The 8,236-nt window shown below is 43.4% G+C and overlaps 1 pseudogene; it reads right to left on the reverse strand.

Moving 5' to 3' along the window:
• Nucleotides 1-352: 352 nt before the first annotated feature.
• LOC117713751 (AP-3 complex subunit sigma-1 pseudogene) lies at nt 353-5,850 on the reverse strand (annotated as a pseudogene).
• Between the last annotated feature and the right edge of the window lie 2,386 nt (nt 5,851-8,236).

Raw genomic sequence — 8,236 nt, forward strand, 5'->3', positions numbered from 1 at the left:
GGACTACCCTATTTATAAAGAACAGACGGTTATTCCTCACAGTTCGGGAGGCTGGGAAGTGTAAGTTCTTGGTGTCGATAAACTCACTCCCTGGTTCCACATAGCATCTTCCGCTACAAACTCCAGAAAAAAAAAAAAAAAAAAAAAAAAAAAAAAAAAAAAAAAGGAACACTATGTCTCGCACAGAAGGCTGGGGAGGGAGGGATTGTCTTTCCTGACCCCTTTGTATAACAGTATCAATCTACCCACAAGGGCAGGGACGGTCTGTGTAAACTGAACACCTCCCACCAGGCCCCACCTCCTAATGCTCATGCCCAAGACCTTTCCAGCACACAGATTTTGGAGGGCCCACTCAGAGGGCAGCAGAAGATGAGGGTTCCTGGGCCATAGCAGCAGCATGGGTGTCAGGACGCACAGCATGGCGCCTGTCAGGGAGCACCAAGAGAGGCTCAACTGTGAGGCCCGCATAGAACCAAAACACAGCGAAGGCCTTTGTTTCCCCGCAGGGAGTCACTGGCATGTTTCCTGCAGGGGATGAGATGGGTCTAGTCCTATCCATCCACCCCGGAATGCAAGTAGCAGTACAGGCTGGGGTGAGCATGGGGATGAGATGGACGATTGACGTGGTTTGGGGGACATCATTAAGAAGCTACGGCCACAGTCCAGGCCAGAAGATCTCAGCTCTGAGCAGGGAGGGGCATTTTCAGAGAGCATAAGCAAGCCTTCTGCCTGAGCTAATGTGACCATACATCAACAGTTCCCACAGAACAAAAAGTGTACAAATGGGCAGAGCCTCTTCGTGACCTTTGCCGACTCCCGGTTCTATTAAACTCTAAAAGGAAAATGTGAATTTGGCCTTACATCCATGGAAGTGAGTGTGATGCTAACATACCCACCTAAAACAATTCAATCAATTTTAAATCATGGCTCCACATTCATTTTAAAACACAATTGTTCACTTGTGTGGATAAATCATGCAGAGAGAAACCCAATGAGTCTCATTGGAAAAGGGCTCTGTACATGGGCTACTAGTTTAATATTCCTTCAGCGGACAGCCCCTGGCCCTAGGAGGAACCATCTCAGAACCAGACTGTGCCTGATTATTTCTGAAGTAGAGTAAGGCCCACAGTGCCCCCTGCTGGCAACTTGGAGATATAACTTCTTTGAAAGCTTTTGATTTTTTTCCTAATGAAATGGTTGTTAATGTTAGTTTTCTCTACATGAAGATTGAAATAAATGAATCGTTTGGGGACAATGGTTGCTGTTGAAATGGGAATCGAAGAAGCTAATTTGGGTTGGACAATGTAAAGGGGGCAGGTGAAGAATTAAGCAAAAGAAATTCAAAGGCTAAACTTGGTATCTGAAATTAGGTTGTGTCAACGCTACACACACACACATGCACATGCACAAGTACATACACACATGCACATACACAAAAACACACATACACACACACATGCGAGTGTGGTCCCCCAAAGAGATCATGTGCTTGTGCTCACCCAGGAGGCCTTTAGAAGCACTGAACACAAAAACATAGCTGGAACATTTGCTTGTGGCAGAAGCTCAGGTTTCCTCACGTAAAATGCTAAAATGCTCTTCAGGAGCGCATGTGATATACATTGTATAGAGGGGATTGCTAGAAAAATCTCAAGAATTGTAAACAAGTTTACAGACCTTTGATCTAACGTCCACACTTTTAGAGTCTATCCTAAGGGAACCAAATGTGCAAAACAGGCATATCTAAAAGATTCTCGGGCTGTGTAGATGGCCCAGTCGGTAAGACAGCTTGCAGAACCAACATGATGATCTGAGTTCAAGTCTCTCCTACATAAAAATGAGGCATGGCTCCGTGTGCCTGGTACTCCAGCACGGGGGAAAGATTCAGGAGGATGATGGGACTTCGCTGGCCAGGATGCCAAGCCAAACCTCAAACTACAGTTTCTTCAGTGAGAAATTCTGTCTCAAAAGAACAAAGTGAACAGTGACTGAGGGGATGCCAACGTCCTCTGCTGACTTCCTTGTGCATGCCTGAGAGTGTGCACACGTGCACACACACCATACCTTCAATGTGAAGGCACTCAATAGCAAGAAAGGAAGCTGTAAATGATCCCAGTTGACCATCCCAACACAGAGAAAATGCCAATGAAGTTGCTGCATCTGCAATAGTTCCTCTTAAAGACAAAGCTCATAGAAGATTTCCATTAGGTCAAGGTGTGTATTATGTTAAAAGACAAGGCCATATGTGTCAAATGTACTAGAGACGTGTGGAAACAAGCAGAAAAATCCTTTGCAATCTTAGATAAAACTTTAAAAAGAGAGCAGGTAATATCAGATAGCAAGAACGTGACTAAGCTACCTCGGTAAACTTCTGACAGAGATTTACGTGTTCGACGTTACTCTGAGACCTTTTAGAAGTCTGTGTTTGAAACTTTTCAAGTGTGTGTATGATTTTATTTGGGGGTGTTTACCCCAGAAAATGGTTGGTTATGTACACCCAAAATGAGAATAAGAGTTGTCACCAACACACATTGGGAACCAGGTGATAAGCAGTTCGTGATCATCAGCTATGTGTTAACTACCTTGGCAAGCACCCAGAGGCTACAGAACACAGTCAAAGGACTGACCAGCAGTTGTCTTGTCGTGGTTAATTAGGATGCAGACACCAGAAATGACTGTGTGTGACTTTATACCCCAAAAAGTGTTATAGGAAAGATCAGAAATATCAGAGTCACCACTGAACACTTAAGAACCAAGCACCCTGACACAGAGATGTGGGACACACTACAAGGCACTCCATAACTCTTGGGAAAAGCAAACCCATGCAATGTTCAACAACGCTTCCTGTTTCAACAGTAGGGGCAACCAAGTCCCAGTCACAAGGCTGCTGAAGTAGGACAGAGGTCGTTGGAAAATGGAAACGGAGTCTGGTGTTAGAAGATGCCTGTTCTGCTCTGACCACACCAGTCACCAGACAGGAATTTAGGCAAGTCAGTTACTCCCAACCTAATAAAGCTGTAAGATGAGCAAGCCAGTTTCAAACAAGATATACACTTAATAAGAGGTAGTGCTCTCTTTATTTTTAACTGACAAATCAGGTTGTGTGTATTGATCACCTACACATGACCATTTGAAATAGGTACACAGCACAGCCTGAGGAAACCCAGCTCCCAGCCCACGCAACAACTCACGTACTTCTTGGGTTTTGTAATATGAAAATCTAAAACTACTGGCAACTTTCATCGGAAGAGAAAGCTTAGTAGACAAACAAGCGTGAAGTCCTAAGTTAAATCCCCAGGATACATGTAAAGTAGAGCACAGTGGTTCGCATCTTCAGTTCTGGAGAGACAGCTAGGTCCTGGCACTCACTGGCCTTAGAGCTCCAAACTCACTGAAAGACCCTGTCCGAGTGACTGAGGAAGACTCGTCACAATGACCTCTCACCTCCACACAGACACACACAAACGTGGCCATGCACTCACACATGCACATGTGCACATATACTATGGACACCACCACACACACAGTTAGCAACTTTCAAAAGGAACAATAGTCACTCTCGAGTGCGTTAATCCTAGCTGGTTTATGCCCTTCAATCTACTCTACAGCGCCCCTCAAAGGTTATTTTTTAAAAAGATTTTGCAAAGCTTTCTGATGTCCGGATCCCTACATACAAAGATGGCAGTAGCATCAGGTTCCGTTCGGTGAGCACCTAAGCAATCCATACTTTGCAACAGTCTCATCTTCAAACCTCACAGCCTGCTGGCAGCAGCACAGGGAAGTACAACTCTACTCCATTTGGGGATTCCTCTGAAACCAAAGAACAAACTTCACGGGAGCTGCAATGATCAGATTCTGCGCATTAGTGGTCCACAAGTTCAGAATCAATAGAAACAGTCGGAGGATAGGGCTGAAGAGAGCTCTGGGGGGAGGATCACCAGGTGCTCTCACAGAGGACCCAGAGCTGAGCCCCACCACCCACATGGCACCTCACAACTGTCTGAAAATTTCACAAAGAATCCAGTGCCTGCTTCTGGCCTCTGTAGGCACACAGGTGGTGCACAGACACACACAGCCAAAATACTCCTATACGGAAGATAAAACTTAAAATGCAAAGGAAATATTCTGTCATTATTTGATATGATCAGAGGGGAGTGACTGAGAAACACCCTCCCCTGACATCCAGTTCAGTTACAGGACACCCAAACACCTAGCTTGTGATGGTGAAAGCCTTCCTGTGGGAATCTGTTCCAGAAAAAAAGGGGGGGGGGGCATTATTTTTCTTGAAAAAGTTGTTACTATATATGCATGCCAGCCACCAATCAGTCCCTAGACCCAAGAGGTTTCCTTGATTAGAGGATTAGGAGAGCCAAAGGGCAGAAAGTAATCATCCACCTACCCTGGTTCCTAATCACAAGGAGACATGCGAGGAGCACACTAGCTTCCTGTCCACACATCAGGCCAGTCACAGGGACTGTCGGGCCCCCAGTTCTTAAAAGAACACCAGATCCAAGTCATCAAACATGCCTAAATGTGTTGTTATTTCAGAAGCACAACAAATTAGAACAATAAAAGCAAAAATTAAGATCTCAAGTGCCTCTCAGAAGAAGATAAGTTGTTTTTGGTCAGGTATAATCTGACAACTTTATTTAATATAATTAGAATCCTAAAAGAAATGTTATTTGATAACTTGGTATTTCTACCTAATTGTAGCTTTTCAAGTCAAAACATTTACTTTCACATTTTAATGTTTGTGATAATATAATTATTTAAGCCATTTTTTCCTACAAGAAAACCATGGAGTTTATTTTGTGTTAGCCAACTACTCCTGAGCATGGAGCTTGCCCTGGAGTGGCTGACACTCCATGGGAGGAAATGGATTTTCCTTAGACAGTGGGTATCACCTGCAGATGGCTTTTTTGGTTAAGAATGAAACTTTGTGTCCATTTCCCAAATTCTATGCTGAGATTTTTGTCTGGTTTGAACTTGTGCAGGTCTTGTGCTCTCTGACTATCTTTGTGAGTTTGTTACCTGCCCTGCTGAGTCTAGAAGATTCTGTTTTCTTGGAGTTATCCACCATCACAATAAAGAAATTAAAACTCAACCATCTTTCCGTGTCCACTAGAGGCCACTGTCTCCACAGTTTCCCTCACCCCAGCCAAAGTTCTTAGAAGAGACAGTTTAGAAACCTGGTTTGCAGTCAAGGGTTCCTGTAGTGGGATGGGGCACCAACTCAGCCACAAAACCTTCGACCCACAATCTGCCCTGCCTGCAAGAAGCGCTGGAGCAATGTCGCCACAGAACTTGTGGGAGTGGCCAACCAATGACTGGTCTAATTTGAAGCCCATACCCCCACACTGCCTGGATAACCCGGAATCGGAGGCTGGGTAGCCTAGAGACCTCCGGTTTCTCCAGTTAATTTTGTGCATCATTTTTTTTGCAACAATCTTATTCATGTTGGTCTCCAATATCTCTTCTCCCTCATCACTGTTTCTGCAAGAATATTGTGAACCTTGTCTATATGAAATAGCAAGCCCAGTTCACAAACATTTTCAAAACATTTGTCTAATGCTGACCCAAATTCTTGAGCTAGATCTAAAATGCCAAGTTCACTTTCTGAGGAATTCACACAGAAGACAAAGTATAATGTTGAATAATGTCTAGAAATCAGTTTGTTGCCAGATCATCCGATTAACAATCCTTCTAGGCAATGACACATATGCCCATCTCGCTTCCATATAGAATGGAGCATCTCCTAATGACCTGTTGTTGTTCATCTTCACCGCAGGGCGGGTAGAACTTGGGGACCCGAGGCTTCCTATGGTGACTGAAGATGAGGATGACCTTGATCATGGCTGGGCAGGGCTGACCTGGTGGGGCCTGGGGCCAGAGTGGGCTTCCGAGCCTTGAGCCTTGCCTTCAAGAGCTTGCTGTAGCTGCTTCCCTACTGTCCCCTCTAAACCATCTTTGGTTTCTCACTAAGACAGTTCCCATTTTCCCTGTTGCGGAAGATGCTGTCTTTAACATTTTCATAAATACATCTTTCTATCTTTTTGTACACCTTCAATTACTTCATCTCTACATTACAGAGTAAAATTCCCCAAATTAAGGGATTAGAAACTGGATTGCATTGTTTTTTAAAAACATTTTTATGTGTATGTGCGTGCATCTGAGTCTATGTATGTGCATCCTGAGCATGGGGGATGTAGCAGAAGTCAGAAGGACACATCGGATCTTCTGGAACTGAGGGTAGGAGTGGGTCTGAACCCCTATGTGGTGCTGGAAACCGAGCCCAGGTCCTCTGCAAGACCCAAGACCACTAAAGACTCTTCCCAGCTAATCCACTCCTCCAGCCTCTGGTTACATTGTTTCATGACAATTGTTTACATGCGCATTGCTGAGCAATGCTACACCGGCAAGCCTAAGAACTTCTTGTTAGGCAGCTAAACCACACAGCGCAGATCAGGAGACAACACACCACCAGCAACTCATATGCTCAAGCCCCTGCCATTGCTCTTCCTGCTCCAAAGCAGAGCTGCTATCCCAGCATCCAACAGCATAAATGAGTTCTCCTGGGCCTGGGCCTTGTTACATCTGGAGCCATGTAACTCACACTTTGGGTCTGACATCTTTTACTCCTTAGTCTGTTTTTGAGATGTGGCACATGACCACTGATATGCGTTTCCATGACCTTCTAGCCACTGTTCATGTGTGAAAATAATGACATATGCCACCTATTTGTCCTGGCTGTGGACACTGAGGTTTTTGACACTTTCTGCATCTTATGAGAAATAAAGAGATATGCACACATTTCTGGGTCTTTTGGTATCGATGTTTCGATTTTTTTGCGTACACACATAAATTTTGTAGATGGTACTAGGCAGTTTATTTAAGAGGATGTCCCAGTGTGCACTTCTGCCTTCAGTGTGAGACATTTCTAGTGGCCCCTGGTCCCTAATAAAATAATCATTCTCAGCTCAGCAAGAGTGGTAGGAGGAGAGTAGAGCTGTTCTGTGATTTCAGTTCTCCCTGGGTGTCTTCCCATGGGGCATCTCTAGTGAGGTCCTTCTCAGACTGTTTCTCTACTTACTCTGAGTCATTTTTCTTATGAATTTTAAAGATATAAATATGAGAACTGCACTGTTCATACACATTGCAGATGTGTCTTCTTCATACTTTATGGTTTGTCATTTTACCCCTCCATGGCTTGTTTGATGAACATACGTTCACAATTTTATTTTTTAAATGTTTTGTTTATGTGCATGCCACACATGTGCAGTGTCTTCAGAGTCCAGAGGAGGGCGCTGGAGTCTCTGGAGCCGGAGTTACAGGCTGTGGTAAGCTGCCCAGCATGGGAGGTGGGGACCAAAGTTGTACCCTCTGCAAGAGCTGCAAGTTTTCCTAAGTTCTGCACCCTCACTCCAGCCTCCGAAATCTATAATCTTAATGAAGAACAATTTATCAAGGATTTTATTACAGAGCATATTTTATTCTACTTTCTCTCGTTCCACAGATTGAAAATACTAAATCATGGGAGGGCTGTCAGATGCTGAGATTTAAATGTGAGCATTTGACTCCAGAGCCCAAATCCCTAAATAGTGGGTTATATTACATTTTTTTAAATCTTTAAACATATTTGATGAGAGTTTCATACATAATCCATCTAAAGTATATGTTTTCTCTTTATTGGCATATATTCATTGTACATGGTGATGGGCTTCATAAAGTAATCTCCTTCAAGTGTGGCTTACATTCCAAACACCCCCCACTTTCCCTTTGTCTTTTCTTCTCTTCTCTTCTCTTCTCTTTTCTCTTCTTTTCTTTCTACTTGTCTTCTCTCTTGTTATGTGTGCCATGTGTGTGTACATGTGTATGTGTTAGTATATGTGTGTTTGTGTTGATGTGTTTGTGTATGTGTGTTTCTGTGTGTATATTTGTATGCATGTGTGTATGCTTGTATGATTTCTGTGTATGTTTGTGTGTTTCTGTGTGTTTTTATGCATATGTGTGTAAGAGTATGTTTGTATATGTTTGTGTGTCTGCTTGTGTTTGTGTGTGTATGTGTGTGTTTGTTTGTATTCATATGTATGTGTATTTGTGTGTTTTGTGTTTATGTGTTTGTGTGTGTATGTGTGTTTCTGTGTATGTGTTTGTATGTTTTTATATGTATATGTTTATTTCTCTCTGTGTGTTTGTATGCATTTGTGTGTATATTTGTGTGTGTATTGTGTGTGTGTGC

This window comes from Arvicanthis niloticus, chromosome 8 (genome assembly GCF_011762505.2).
Source record: "Arvicanthis niloticus isolate mArvNil1 chromosome 8, mArvNil1.pat.X, whole genome shotgun sequence".
NCBI classification, from domain to species: Eukaryota; Metazoa; Chordata; class Mammalia; order Rodentia; family Muridae; genus Arvicanthis; species Arvicanthis niloticus.